This window comes from Cupressus sempervirens, chromosome 2, assembly GCF_028749045.1.
Source record: "Cupressus sempervirens isolate cs-2001-9-10 chromosome 2, ASM2874904v1, whole genome shotgun sequence".
In the NCBI taxonomy this organism is placed as follows: domain Eukaryota; kingdom Viridiplantae; phylum Streptophyta; class Pinopsida; order Cupressales; family Cupressaceae; genus Cupressus; species Cupressus sempervirens.
The window spans coordinates 558,957,412-558,972,411 of NC_143119.1; the positions used below are offsets into that span (position 1 = coordinate 558,957,412).

The window sequence follows — 15,000 nt, forward strand, 5'->3', positions numbered from 1 at the left end:
GGGTTTGTAAATTCTGCGAGGGCAAAAAAAACATCCAAGTCCAAATTTCGAGCGGGTGGGGTTTGTAAATTTTTGTGAGGGCAGAAAAAGCTTCTGACTGCAAATTCCAGGCGGGTCCCCGGGTTTTGTAATTTTTGCGAGGGCAGACGACTCATGTACGTGATCCAAAATCGGTCAACTTATTTTTTTGGTTAACTCCCAAAGTTTTGAACTCAAATCGAGTTGGCTACCCCGACTTGAATCGCCTCCGAATTTTTTGCACAACCCATGTCACCATGCTTGACTTGGTTCTAAGTGCCCCGAGTCATGTACGTGGTCCAAAAGAGGTCAACCTCTTTTTTTTTGGGGGGTTAATGCCCAAAGTTTTCAACTTGAACCGTGTCGGCAACCCCGACACGAATCGCCCCAATTACCCGAACCCCGACTCGAATCGCATCGAGCCTTAACCGCCTCCAATTTTTTTGCACGACTCATGTCACCGTGCTCGACATGATTCTAAGTGCACCGAGTCATGTGCGTGATCCAAAGGCGGTCAACTCTTTTTTTGGGTTAACGCCCAAAGTTTTCAACCCAAATTGTGTCGGTAACCCCAACTCGTATCGCCTCGAGCCTTAACCACCTCCAATTTTTTCGCAGGACTCATGTCACCGTGCTTGACTTGGTGCCCCGAGTCATGTACGTGATCCAAAATTGGTTAACTTCTTCCTTCTTTGGTTAACACCCAAAGATTTCAACCTGAATCATGTCAGCAACCCCAACTCAAATCGCCTCGAGCCTTAATCGCCTGCAATTTTTTCGAACCACTCATGTCACCGTGCTTGACTTGATTCTATGTGCCCCAAGTCATGTACGTGATCCAAAAGCGATTAACTCTTTTTTTGGCTAATGGCCAAAGTTTTTGAATCGACTCAGCTACCCCAACTCGAATTGCCTCGAGCATTAACCGCCTCCATTTTTTTTTTGCTCGACTCATGTAATCGCACTCGCCTTGATTCTGAGTGGCTCGAGTCACTTACGTGATCCAAAACCAGGTAACTTTTTCTTTTTTCTTTTTTTTGTCAAGTCCCAAAGTTTTGAACTCGAATAGAGTCAGATGCCCCGACTCGAGTCGTCTCCAAATTTTTCGCACGACTCATGTCACCGTGCTCGACTTGATTCTAAGTGCACCGAGCCGTGTACATGATCCAAAAGTGGTTAACTTTTTCTTTTTGGTTAACGCCCAAAGTTTTCAACCCGACCCACCTCGGCAACCTCAACTCAAAGCACCTTAAGCCTTAATGGCCTCCAATGTTTTTGTACGACTCATGCCACCGTCGACTTTTCACTCGAATCATGTCACCCAGGGCACCTCGATGCTACGTGACCCTAGCCCTGTGCGCGATCCAAAACCAGGTAACATTTTTTTTTGAACTCACAAAATTTCATTCTTTTTTGCCTTACGAGGCCTATCATGACCTCTTTTTATAAAGAAAATTCTCAAATCGGATTGTTTCGGCTACCCTACCTCGAATCTGGCTAGCTAGGCATAACGCCTCGAGTCGGCTCGGCAATACGTCAACTGAAACTTGTGCCTGATCCAAAAGCGGGTAACTTATTATTTTTTTTTTTTTGTAATGCCCAAAATTTAGCCATGATGTTTTCTGGTTTTTTTTTTTTTCCCCTCGTCGACCCACTCTGGCGACCCAGTCGGGTCGCCCGAGCCTGGGGCGACGGAGATGGGTTGACCTAGTCGGGTGACCCAAGTTGGGTCGACCCAGGCGTGCGATCCTGGCTTGGGATAGCAAGTCGATTCTATAAGTTTGCTTGCTAATTTTGCTAGCAAGGTCGGCTCACCAAGTCATCTAACCATGTGGTCTTTGCCAAATCAAGGATTGACTATTTAAGTCCACTCACAGCTCCTCAAGCCAACTCACCAAGATGACTTACCATCTCGCCTCACTAGGTTGCCCCACCAGGTCACCTCTTCTTTAAGACCGCTCACCATGTCGGCTCCCCAAGTCACCTCACCGAGTTGACTATTCAGGTTGCCTCACCAAGTCGACCCCTTAAGTTCACTCACCAAGTCAGCTCCCTAAGTCAGCTCACCAAGTCGAATCACCTAGTCGTTTTACCACCTTGCCCCAGCAGGTGTGCTCACCAAGTTGCCCCACCGAGTTGCTTCTCTAAGCCCACTCACCATGTCAGCTCACCAAGTCGGTTGTTCAAGTACGTTGCCAAGTCAACTCTTTAAGTTCGCTCACAAGGTCAGCCCGCCCAAGTTGCCTCTTTCAGTTCGTTCGCCAGGTCGGCCCGCCCAAGTCGCATCAGTGGGCTAACTCGCCGAGTCACCTCACGAAGTTGACTCTTTAAGTGCGCTCAACAAGTCAGCTCACCAAGTCGACTCACCATCTCGCCTTGATAAGTTGGCTTGCCAAGTTACCCCACCAAGTCGTCGCCTCTTTAAGCCCACTCACCGTGTCAGCTCGTCAGGTTGGCTCACCAAGTTGACTAATCAAGTAGGCCCACCAAGTCACCTCAAGGATAGCTCCTCACCATGAGTCACCTCACTATGTTGACTCAATGAGTCACCTCACCATGTTGACTCTTTGAGCCCGCTCACCAGGTCACCTCACCAGGTCGGCCCACCAAGGACTCTCACCAAGTTGACTCTCTAAGTCTGTTCGTCAGGTCACCCCATTGAGTACTCTCACCAAGTCAACTCTTTAGGTCCGTTCATCAAGTCACCCCGCAAAGTCGACCCTCTAAGTTCGTTCATCGAGTCACCTGACCAAGTCGACTCTTTAAGTCCTTTCATCAAGTCACCCTGCCAAGCTGACTCTTTAAGTCTGTTCATCAAGTCACAAGAACAACTACTCTCACCAAGTCGACTCTATAAGTCCGTTCATCAAGTCGGCCCACCAAGTTGACTCTTTAAGTTCGTTCATCAGTTCACCCCGCCAAGTACTCTCACCAAGTCAACTCTTTAGGTCCGTTCATCAAGTCACCCTGCCAAGTTGACCCTTTAAGTCCGTTCATCAAGTCGCCCCGCCGAGTACTCTCACCAAGTCGACCCTTTAAGTCCTTTCATCAAGTCACCCCACCAAGTCGACTCTTCAAGTCCGTTCATCAAGTCACCAGAACAAGTAATCTAACCAAGTTGACTCTTTAAGTCTGTCCATAAAGTCACCCCACCAGGTCGGCCCACCAAGCACTCCCACCAAGCCGACTCTTTATGTTTGTTCATCAGTTCACCCCGCCAAGTACTCTCACCAAGTCGACTCTTTAAGTTTGCCCATCAAGTCGAGCCACCAGGTACTCTCACCAAGTCGACTCTTTGAGTCCGTTCATCAAGTCACCCCACCAAGTACTCTAACCAAGTTGATTCTTCAAGTGCGTTCATCAAGTCGCCCCACCAAGTACTCTCACCAAGTTGACTCTTTAAGTCCTTTCATCGAGTCACCTCGCCAAGTACTCTTACCAAGTCAACTCTTTAGGTCCGTTCATAGAGTCACCCCACCAAGTTGACCCTTCAAGTGCGTTCATCAAGTCACCCCACCAGGTCGGCCTACCAATTCGAATCTCTAAGTCCGTTCATCAAGTCACCGTCCCGATCTGGCCGAGCCGTTCTGGCCGAGCCATGCTGGCCGAGCCAATCTGGGCGAGCCATTCTGGCCGACTCGATCTGGCCGAGCCGTTCAGGGCAAGCCATGCTGGTCAAGCCGATCTGGGTGAGCCATTCTGGCTGAGCCGATCTAGGCGGGCTGTTCTGGCTGAGCCATGTTGGCCAAGCCATTCTAGCCAGGCCATGCTGGCCGAGCTGATCTGGGCGAACCGTTCTGGCTGAGCCGATCTGGTCGAGCCATGCTGGCCGAGCCGATCTCGATGAGCTATTCTGGGCAAGCCGTTCTGGCCAAGCCATGCTATCCGAGCCGATCTGGGCGAGCCGTTATGGCCGAGCCCATTTGGTCGAGCTCCAAAAATGGTGTCGTGGATGGCTGTTTGGTCGCCTCTATGCCAACTCGATCGGCACAACATTGGGAATGGTTCAACAATAGTTGTCGTTCCAATGTGTCATCAGGATGTCTTGGAACATGGCCTTTCAAGGGCGAGCTCGCGTCTAGCACTTGGATTGTGCATCGTCACAAGTAAATGGGGAGATCTCTTTGTGAATGGTGGCATGGTGATTGCAAGAGAAAATTGATGGATACGAGCCTTGGATTATAAAATTGTTCAGCTAACATTGGTTTTTGTGAGAGATGGGTACGAAAGCACTTCCTGATCGATACGCGGGAGTTCCCTAAGATCTCCTCTGTGCCAAAGTTTGCATGTAAGATTGGCCTTTGTTCTTGATAGTTCCAGGAGATGACCTTCAGAACTTTTGGATTGGGCCCCTTCAAGGTGAAATTCATCTAGTTGATCGGATGAGCTCGATGACCATTTCACTCCCTTGGCTCCATGAATTCAAATCCCATCCAGCTGCCGTAAAGACATCTTGATTTTGCTATGCAAGGGGGCTCTCCCCAAAGTCGTTCTCTTTGCAACAACTTCTTTGGCAAAAAAATTTCGGAATGGTTCAGCAGTGGTTGTCATTCCAATGGTGCCATTGTGGTGGTTGCCTGGGCAGTGATCTGAAGGGTGAGCCGTCGTCTAGCAGTTGGGCTGCGCATCACGGGTGACAAGGGAGCCTTTGTAATCGAAAGCTCCCCGTGACCATTCGATGAGAAGAGCCATTGCTTGTGTGACCAAGGATGAATGCAGCCTCAGATTCGAAATGAAATCAACGACATCGGATCTATATATAAGAGTGGAATAAAGCAGCAGCCCGTTTGCCATGCGCGGCTCCCCAAAGTTTCTCGTCTTTCTCACTCCATCGACACAAATTTGGGAGTTGTTCGACAATGGTTGTCATTCCAATGTATCATTGCGGCGATCTGGAGAGCGATGATAAGGGTGGTAGCTTGTGTCTAGCATTTGGGATGTTTGTGCGAGCGAGCAGGGGAGCTTCTCTTATCGGAACCTCTCCGTGGCCTTTGAATATATAGACCTAGTGCCAACGATATCGATGGATACGAGACTTGGATTCTAAATTTGTTCACAGCTAAGATTGGTTTTTGTGAGAGATGGGTACGAAAGCACATCCCGATTGCTATGCGGGAGCTCCCTAAGGTCGCCTCTGTGCCAACTCAATCGGCACAACATTGGGAATGGTTCGACAGTGGTTGTCATTCCAATGTGTCATCGGGGGATGTCTTGGAAAGTGGCTTGGCCTTTCAAGGGTGAGCTCGCGTCTATCAGTTGGATTGTGTATCGTGTCGCAAGTGAATGGGGAGATCTCTCTGTGAATGGCGGCATGGTGATTGCAAGAGAAAATTGACTTAGTCGGAGCATTGGCCTCGGGCCACTGTGATGGCCTGGCAATTTCTCTTTAATTGCAACCTATGTTTGCGCAGTAGTAGAGTTTGCAAGTAAGATGGTCCTTGTTCTTGAGAGTTCCAGGAGATGACCTCCGGAACTTTTGGATTGGGCCCCTTCAAGGTGAAATTCATCCAACTGATCGGATCAGCTCGATGACCATTTCAGTCCCTTGGCTCCATGAATTCACATCTCCTAACTGATGACAATCTTTTGCTCCTTAGATGACCTCATAATAAATTTGGGAGTTGTTCGACAGCGGTCATCGTTCCAATGGTGTCATTGTGGCAAAATTTGTTCACAGCTAAGATCGGTTTTTGTGAGGGATGGGTATGAAAGCACATCCCGATTGCTACGCGGGAGCTCCCTAAGGTCGCCTCTATGCCAACTCGATCGGCACAACATTGGGAATGGCTCGACAGTGGTTTTCGTTCCAATGTGTCATCGGGGGATGTCTTGGAAAGTGGTCTTTCTTTCAAGGGCGAGCTCGCATCTAGCACTTGGGTTGTGCATCGTGTCACAAGCGAATGGGGGATGTCTTGGAAAGTGGTCTTTCTTTCAAGGGCTAGCTCGCGTCTAGCACTTGGATTGTGCATCGCTTCACAAGTGAATGGGGAGATCTCTCTGTGAATGGTGGCATGGTGATTGCAAGAGAAAATTGACTTAGTCGGAGCCATTGGCCTCGGGCCATTGTGACAGCCTCGCAATTTCTCTTTAATTGCAACCTATGTTTGCACAGTAGCAGAGTTTGCATGTAAGATGGGCCTTGTTCTCGAGAGTTCCAGGAGATGACCTCTGGAACTTTTGGATTGGGCCACTTCAAGGTGAAATTCATCCAGTTGATCGGATGAGCTCGATGACCATTTCAGTCCCTCAGCTCCATGAACTCACATCTCCTAACCGAGGACAATCTTTTGCTCCTCTGCCGACCTCATAAAAAATTGGGTCGTGAATGGCTGTTTGGTAGGAATTTTAAAGGATTTGGATTTTTAAGGTGGATGTCGGTGTGTTTGCTAATTTCTAATGCAGAGCGAGCCTCGCACTAATAGCTTATATAGGAGAGGTGGTTGCTGCGAGCCTCTCCTGTGCCCCTCTCATTGATTCAACGTCGGTGTTAAGGTGGATGGATATGTTGGATTTTGAAATGGTGGACACCGACGTTGAATAAATTAGAGGGGCATGAAGCCCACCCTGGATGTGCTATTCCTCGACTCTCCTTTAGATCATGTTTTCTTCTCACTTAGCTGGTGCAATTTCAGAAAAAGGTTTGGCAGCGGTTGCCATCCCTCACCGCGTCTACTTGGTGATTTTAAAACTCGATCTAAAATGGGAGCCCTCGCCTAGCACCTCCATCCGGTCTTGCTTGGGTATTGCATAAATTTATGCCATCGGTGCAAATCCCCCAACGAATGCCTACGCTTGGACCCTCTCTTAGATCACCTTCTTTGATCACTCGACCGACGGAACTACGGAAGAGACTTGGCAGCGGTTGCCATTCTACAGCGCGTCTGTTCAGTGATTTCGAAGTTGATCTAATGGTGAGCCCTTGTCTCTAGCCATGAGGTGGGTGCTTGGCGCTCTACCAAAATCTTTTGTGTGTCTATCGCAGCTACAACGGGAGAGGTGGTTGCCGCGAGCCTCTCCCGTGCTCCCCTCATTGATTCAACGCCACTGTCAGGGCGGATGGATATGTCAAATTTTGAAATGGTGGACGCCGACGTTGAATCAATTAGAGGGGCATGAAGCCCACCCTCGAGGGTGCTATTCCTGGACTCTCCTTTAGATCATGTTTTCTTGTCACTCAACTGGCGCAATTTCGAAAAAAGGTTTGGCAGCGGTTGCCAACCCTCACCGCGTCTACTTGGTGATTTTAAAACTCGATCTAAAATGAGAGCCCTCGTCTAGCACCTTCGTCTGGTGTTGCTTGGGTATTGCATAAATTTATGCCATTGGCGCGAATCCCCCAATGAATGCCTATGCTTGGACCCTCTCTTAGATCACCTTCTTCGATCACTCGACCAACGCAACTACGGAAGAGACTTGGCAGCGGTTGCCATTCTACAGCGCGTCTGTTCAACGATTTCAAAGTTGATCTAATGGCGAGCCCTTGTCTCTAGATGTGAGGTGGGTGCTTGGCACTCTAGCAAATTTTTTTGCATGCCTATCATGGCTACAACAGGAGAGGTGGTTTCCGTGAGCCTCTCTCGTGCCCCCCTCATTGATTCAATGCCGCTGTCAGGGCGGATGGATATGTAGAATTTTGAAATGGTGGACGCTGACATTGAATTAATTAGAGGGGCATGAAGCCCACCCTCGAGGGTGCTATTCCTAGACTCTCCTTTAGATCATGTTTTCTTGTCACTCAGCTGGCGCAATTTCAGAAAAAGGTTTGGCAGTGGTTGCCAGCCCTCACCGCGTCTGATTGGTGATTTTAAAACTCGATCTAAAATGGGAGCCCTCATCTAGCACCTCCGTCCGGTGTTGCTCGGGTATTGCATAAATTTATGCCATCAGCGCAAATCCCCCAATGAATGCCTACGCTTGGACCCTCTCTTAGATCACCTTCTTCGATCACTCGACCGACGCAACTACGGAAGAGACTTGGCAGCGGTTGCCATTCTACAGCGCGTCTGTTCAGTGATTTCGAAGTTGATCTAATGGCGAGCCCTTGTCTCTAGCCATGAGGTGGGTGCTTGGCACTCTAGCAAAATTTTTTGCGTGCCTATCATGGCTACAATGGGAGAGGTGGTTGCCGCGAGCCTCTCACATGCCCCCCCCATTGATTCAACGCCGCTATCAGGGCAGATGGATATGTCAGATTTTGAAATGGTGGACGCCGATGTTGAATCAATTAGAGGGGCATGAAGCCCACCCTCGAGGGTGCTATTTCTCGACTCTCCTTTAGATCATGTTTTCTTATCACTCAGCTGGTGCAATTTCGGAAAAAGGTTTGACAATGGTTGCCAGCCCTCACCGCGTCTACTTGGTGATTTTAAAACTCGATCTAAAATGGGAGCCCTCGTCTAGCACCTCCGTCCGGTGTTGCTCGGGTATTGCATAAATTTATGCCATCGGTGCGAATCCCCCAGGAAATGCCTATGCTTGGACCCTCTCTTAGATCACCTTCTTCGATCACTCGACCGACGCAACTACGGAAGAGACTTGGCAGTGGTTGCCATTCTACAGCGCGTCTGTTTAGCAATTTTGAAGTTGATCTAATGGTGAGCCCTTGTCTCTAGCCATGAGGTGGGTGCTTGGTGCTCTAGAAAAAATTTTTGCGTGCCTATCGTTGCTACAATGGGAGAGGTGGTTGCCGCAAGCCTCTCCCGTGCCCCCCTGATTGATTCAACGCCGCTGTCAGGGTGGATGGAAATGTCAGATTTTGAAATGGTGGACGCCGACGTTGAATCAATTAGAGAGGCATGAAGCCCACCCTCGAGGGTGCTATTCCTGGACTCTCCTTTAGATCATGTATTCTTGTCACTCAGCTGGCGCAATTTCGGAAAAAGGTTTGGCAGCGGTTGCCAGCCCCTCATCGCGTCTACTTGGTGATTTTAAAACTCGATCTAAAATGGGAGCCCTCGTCTTGCACCTCCGTTCGGTGTTGCTCGGGTATTGCATAAATTTTTTCCATCAGCGCGAATCCCCCAACGAATGCCTACACGCTTGGACCCTCTCTTAGATCACCTTCTTCGATCACTCGACTGACGTAATTACTGAAGAGACTTGGCAGCAGTTGCCATTCTACACCGCGTCCGTTCTGCGATTTCGAAGTTGATCTAATGGTGAGCCCTTGTCTATAGCCATGAGGTGGGTACTTGGCGCTCTAGCAAAATTTTTTGCGAGCCTATCACAGCTACAATGGGAGAGGTGGTTGCCGCGAGCCTCTCCCGTGCCCAGCTCATTGATTCAACGCCACTGTCAGGGCAGATGGATATGTCAGATTTTGAAACGGTGGACGCCGACATTGAATCAATTAGAAGGGCATGAAGCCCACCTTCGAGGGTGCTATTCCTGGACTCTCCTTTAGATCATGTTTTCTTGTCACTCAGTTGGCGCAATTTTGGAAAAAGGTTTGGCAATGATTGCCAGCCCTCACCGCATCTTCTTTGTGATTTTAAAACTTGATCTAAAATGGGAGCCCTCGTCTAGCACCTCCGTCCGGTGTTGCTTGGGTATTGCATAAATTTTTGACATCGGCGCGATTACCCCAACGAATGCCCTACGCTTGGACCCTCTCTTAGATCACCTTTTTCGATCACTCGACTAACACAATTACGGAAGAGACTTGGTAGCGGTTGCCATTCTACACCGCGTCTGTTCTGCGATTTCGAAGTTGATCTAATCGCGAGCCCTTGTCTCTAGCCATGAGGTGGGTGCTTGGCGCTCTAGCAAAAATTTTTTGCGTGCCTATCGTGGCTACAATGGGAGAGGTGGTTGCCGCGAGCCTCTCCCATGCCCCCCTCATTGATTCAACGCCGCTGTCAGGGCGGATGGATATGTCAGATTTTGAAACGGTGGACGCCGACGTTGAATCAATTAGAGGGGCATGAAGCCCACCCTCGAGGGTGCTATAACTGGAATCTCCTTTAGATCATGTTTTCTTGTCACTCAGCTACCGCAATTTCTGAAAAAGGTTTGGCAGCGGTTGCCAGCCCTCACCGCGTCTACTTGGTGATTTTAAAACTCGATCTAAAATGGGAGCCCTCGTCTAGCACCTTCGTCCGGTGTTGCTCGGGTATTGCATAAATTTATGCCATCAGCCTGAATCCCCCAACGAATGCCTACGATTGGACCCTCTCTTAGATCACCTTCTTTGATCACTTGACCGATGCAACTATGGAAGAGACTTGGCAGCGGTTGCCATTTTACAGCGCGTCTGTTCAGCGATTTCGAAGTTGATCTAATGGCGAGCCCTTGTCTCTAGCCATGAGGTGGGTGCTTGGTGCTCTAGCAAAAATTCGCGTAAAGCATGTTTTCTAGTCACTTAGCTGGTGCAATTTCGAAAAAAGGTTTGGCAGTGGTTGCTAGCCCTCACCACATCTTCGTGGGGATTTTAAAACTCGATCTAAAATGGGAGCCCTCATCTAGCGGCTCTATGCCAACTTGATCGGGACAACATTGGGAAATGGTTCGACAACAGTTGTCGTTCCAATGTGTCATCAGGGGATGCCTTGGAAAGTGGCCTTTCAAGGGAAAGCTCACGTCTAGCCCTTGGATTGTGCGTTGCGTCAAAAGTGAATGGGGAGATCTCTCTATGAACGGCGGCATGGTGATTGCAAGAGAAAATTGACTTAGTCGGAGCATTGGCCTCGGGTCATTGTGATGGCCTTGCAATTTCTCTTTAATTGCAACTTATGTTTGCGCAGTAGTAGAGTTTGCATGTAAGATGGGCCTTGTTCTTGAGAGTTCTAGGAGATGACCTCCAAAACTTTTGGATTGGGCCCCTTCAAGGTGAAATTCATCCAGGTGATCGGATGAAGCTCAATGTGCTTGTATCTATTCCGAGACGGTAATGATGGTCATTAATCTGTGGTGGTGAGTATTATCCCATTCGGTAATCACAATGGCAGAGCTGGTGGGAAGTACTTGTCGCTTTATTTTGATGGATATACCCTATATGTAGGTTTCTGCATGGCTTGCAACACACTGCACATTTGGTGTTCGATTCTAAGATGCGCTTGTTGCTGAGTGTGTATGGAGTTGTATCTTTTAGCCAAGGGCTCCGTCTCATTGGCACGTTCTATCATTGCATTTTTATCCTGCCCAGACGGCAAGAAGGAAAGAGATGGTTGCACGAGTGCATTGCTCGATGTCCCTAATTTCATCAAGGGTCCACTCTCCACCCTAAGTTTTTGCCGATCGGTAGAGCCTTGGGATTGAGAGGGGGGCCGGCGAAAGGTTTGGTTGCCGCATAATTTATTTGCTAGTGCGTTCTCGGTGCGTGCTCGCCTCTTCATTGTCTCATCCTACAGAAGTGCATGGCACTATCGTGACAGCCTTTTGTGGTCCAAGCTAGTAGAAGCGTAGAGTATTACCGATAATTTTTGTTTGGATGTGGAAACTCTCCATGCCCTGTCCTGCCTTGTGCGATCCGAACGGCTGCGGCTCGTGGGTTCTGCGGGAGATACTCTTCTTCAGCTCCCCCCTAAAGAGAGTGTTCGATGTTTGCATTGTGTGGAAAAAAAGCCCAAGGCATTTCATCTCTCTCTTCAGATGCAAAATTCTGGGAGGGCTTTTTGAAGTATGGTCGTTTGTACGGGGTGCACCAAAAAGCGTGTAGGGGGCATATGCCTGGGAAATGGATGTCTCTGAGTGTCCTTACTCGGTCACGTGCACGGTGTACATCTTTGCATTATGACCCTGCTGCAAGCATTTGTGATTCGAGCATTTTGGGGGAACGAGTTTCATACGAGATGTTCTTCTCAGGCTCCTGCGAACCAGAGCGCTCGTCTTTGCAATGCTCCGACAAGTGCAGGCCCAACGTGTCTATCTAGGGGAAGAAATCGCACAAATGCTTTTTGCTGAGATGTGGGTGCTCGTGGGTGGTTCCCTCGCAGTGCCAGTTCTTCGGTATGTGCATGTGCATGAAATTGAAGCTTGTCCGAAAATGCTAGTGTGAGTGTTCAGCCGTAGGAACTTTTCTGTACCTGTGCTGGCAGATCACGTGTCATGGGGAACGGTTAGCGAGGCTGTGCTAGGAAAGGAGATATTTGCCAGAGGTTAGACATGTCCATTTATGCGGGCGGGCTCTCATCACCTATAAATGTGTGGAGGGGGTGTTTTTATACACGATGCCCTTGGGCGGCCTTATAATTGAGGTGGTCGCGTGCACAGTGATGCCCCCGCCAATCGCATAACCAGCCATGTTTTTGACTCGCACGGCCCTTCACCCTTTAGCACGGTGGTCTCTGTTGGCACTTCAGTAACCAGCTCTTCGTCATGGGAAAATGTTTGTTGCAATCAAGAAGGATTTTGTCTGTGTGGGTGCACCTCAACAGGCATGTAGGAGGCATATGCCTGGGAAATGGATGTCTCTGAGTGGCCTTACAATTGAGGCGGCTACATGCGCGATGCATCTCATACAGACTCGAGGCTTCTTTTTGAGTAGTGGCGGCAGCGAGTTTGAGGGTAAAGGGTTCCGCACGGGATGTTCTTCCCAAGCGCCTGTGAATCGAGGCTCCCTGTTCGGCCCTCTCCGGTCGACGATGGGACACTTTCCTCTTGTGCGAAATCTTTGAGCGTTGCGAGTCCTGCATGTGCTGTGAACGTCATTCTTGTTGCTTGTGTGGCGGATTATGTTTGGATTCATGACAGAGCGAATGTAAAAGCATTTGCCAAGGATGTTTTCATTAATCAAGAACAAAAGTTGGGGGCTCGAAGATGATCAGATACTGTCCTAGTCTCAACCATAAACGATGCCAACCAAGGATCGGCGAATGTTGCTCTAAGGACTCCGCCAGCACCTTCTGAGAAATTAGAGTGTTTGGGTTCCGAGGGGAGTATGGTCGCAAGGTTGAAACTTAAAGGAATTGACAGAAGGGCACCACCAGGAGTGGAGACTGCGGCTTAATTTGACTCAACACGGGGAAACTTACCAGGTCCAGACATAGTAAGGATTGACAGATTGAGAGCTCTTTCTTGATTCTATGGGTGGTGGTGCATGGCCATTCTTAGTTGGTGGAGCAATTTATCTGGTTAATTATGTTAACAAACAAGACCTCAGCTTGCTAACTAGCTACGTGGAGGTTCCCCTTCGTGGCCAGCTTCTTAGAGGGACTATGGCCTCCTAGGCCATGGAAGTTTGAGGCAATAACAGGTCTGTGATGCCCTTAGATGTTCTGGGCTGCACGCGCGCTACACTGATGCAACCAACAAGTTTCTCTCCCTGGCCTGAAAGGTTTGGGAAATCTTGAAAAATTGCATCGTGATGGGGATAGACCATTGCAATTATTGATCTTCAACGAGGAATTCCTAGTAAGCGCGAGTCATCAGCTCACGTTGACTACGTCCCTGCCCTTTGTACACACCACCCGTCGCTCCTACCGATTGAATGATCCGGTGAAGTGTTCAAATCGCGGCGACAACGGTGGTTCCTGTCGGTGACGTCGCGAGAAGTTCACTGAACCTTATCATTTAAAGGAAGGAGAAGTTGTAACAAGGTTACCGTAGGTGAACCTGCGATAGGATCATTGTCGGTTCGAGACCCTGAATCATGTAGGGGATGGAGCTGGCCTCCTCCCCGCCCCCAAAATCTTGATGACATGTAGACACTCAGCCCTGCAGCGATGTGCTAGATGGCCAAGCTACGGGTCTAGCACCATCGAGGTCGAGGGTCACATTGAATGCCCATGATCAAAAGCGGGGATTCCCCACGGGGCGAAGAAGAGACTCGAATGCAATCTAGATTATAGGATCGGTGCCTTCGAACGACATCCACATCGGAGTGAGAGGTCTCTGCTCGGTTGCAGTTCAGAGGGGGTCCGGGCCTCGTCCCCCATTGAGATTTTACGGTCTGATCGTGTGCGCGGCGCTGTGCCAGGGATCTGTCATTTCGACGGCGGCAAGTCGAGACTGCCGCAACCCCCCATTGCCTTGCCCAGGTGTGTTGACTCATCGCTTGGAGCATTCTATGTTTAGGATGGGTGCACTCGCATGATTTGTGGGGCAGGGGCCCCGTCCGCTGACACAGCTCTCCCATGCTTCACCTCCCACCTTTGCGAGGGGATGGGGCGGGGACACACCATAGCATTCCTCGTCGCACCCATTGGGTGCTCGGGGTTTGGGATGTGTCAACACCCAACAACACACGGGTGCATCGCGCACCTTAGAAATCCAAAGAACGAAGCACGAGCCAGCACCTTGCGCGCTTTGGTCGCTGAAAGGCAAAAACAAAACAAAATCATGACTCTCGACAACGGATATCTCGGCTCTCACCACGATGAAGAATGTAGCGAAATGCGATACTTAGTGTGAATTGCAGAATCCCATGAATCATCAAGTCTTTGAACGCAAGTTGCGCCCGAGGCCTCGGCCAAGGGCATGTCTGCTTGGGCGTCGCACTACAAAATTTTGCCCTCCCCGGCGAGGAGCGGAGATGGCTGTCCGTGTCTGCAAGTGGTGCGCGGTCAGCTAAAATGAGCACGAGGTTCATTGACCTATCCCGACGAGTGGTGGCTCGCAAAGGCCGGTGTTGGTTTGCGCCGATCGAATGATTCCTCGCGAGGAACTTTATTCTGGGCTCAGCGGCCTGTCGCAGTGCGGGCATTGCTGCATCTCTACTGCTTCCCCAAGTTAGGCGTGAGTACCCGCTGAGTTTAAGCATATCAATAAGCGGAGGAAAAGAAACTTACCAGGATTCCCCTAGTAACGACAAGTGAACTGGGAAGAGCCCAGCATGAAAATCGATGGCCGCGCCTGTTGAATTGTAGTCTATAGAAGCATCCTCAGCGACAGACCAGGCCCAAGTCCCCTGGAAGGGGGTGCCGAAGAGGGTGAGAGCCCCGTCGGGCTCGGACCCTGTCGCACCATGAGGCGTTGTCGGCGAGTCGAGTTGTTTGGGAATGCAGCCCTAATCGGGTGGTAAATTCCATCCAAGGCTAAATACGG

At 49.6% G+C, this 15,000-nt stretch overlaps 2 non-coding genes and 1 pseudogene across 2 annotated transcripts in view; all 3 read left to right on the top strand.

Annotated features, from left to right (window-relative positions):
• Window positions 1-12,888: 12,888 nt before the first annotated feature.
• LOC149573941 (18S ribosomal RNA) lies at window positions 12,889-13,578 on the top strand (annotated as a pseudogene; the record flags this gene model as incomplete).
• A 719-nt stretch (window positions 13,579-14,297) lies between these two features.
• LOC149573942 (5.8S ribosomal RNA) lies at window positions 14,298-14,451 on the top strand. Its single transcript, XR_016360638.1, has one exon. It is a non-coding gene; the product is annotated as a 5.8S ribosomal RNA (ribosomal RNA).
• Window positions 14,452-14,675: 224 nt separating this feature from the next.
• LOC149573943 (25S ribosomal RNA) overlaps window positions 14,676-15,000 on the top strand; it is a 3,402-nt gene continuing 3,077 nt past the window's right edge. Inside the window, exon 1 of the ribosomal RNA XR_016360987.1 lies at window positions 14,676-15,000. This exon is cut by the window's right edge and continues 3,077 nt beyond it. This is a non-coding gene — a ribosomal RNA (25S ribosomal RNA).